Here is a 405-nt window from a genome sequence, read left to right on the forward strand (position 1 = left end):
AATTTATTACTTGATATATTTAATTTTAGAAATGATGAATTTTATAAAACTCATTCTTGTTTTTGGATGTTCTTGAAGAATTTTATGTTCGTCTTTCAAGATGATATAATATTCTCCTTGCTATATCTAAATAAAAGAATGAATAAATTTTTCAAAAAGCTTATTTCTATTTTTAAACACATTATTAAGAATTTCATGTTTATTTTTCTAAATAATATGATATTCTTTAAACTGTGTTTGATTATAGAAATATCAATTTTCAAAACCCTATTTTGATATTGAATCCATTGTAGAATATTGTGTCGGCCTCTCGAGACTGTACTTTATTCTCAATGCAGTATTCGATTACAAAATAGGAGAAAACCAAAATCTGCGTGGTGAGACACAATTTTTCCCACCACATCT

The sequence above is a fragment of the Dendrobium catenatum genome, unplaced genomic scaffold (assembly GCF_001605985.2).
Source record: "Dendrobium catenatum unplaced genomic scaffold, ASM160598v2 fragScaff_scaffold_133, whole genome shotgun sequence".
Lineage (NCBI taxonomy): Eukaryota > Viridiplantae > Streptophyta > Magnoliopsida > Asparagales > Orchidaceae > Dendrobium > Dendrobium catenatum.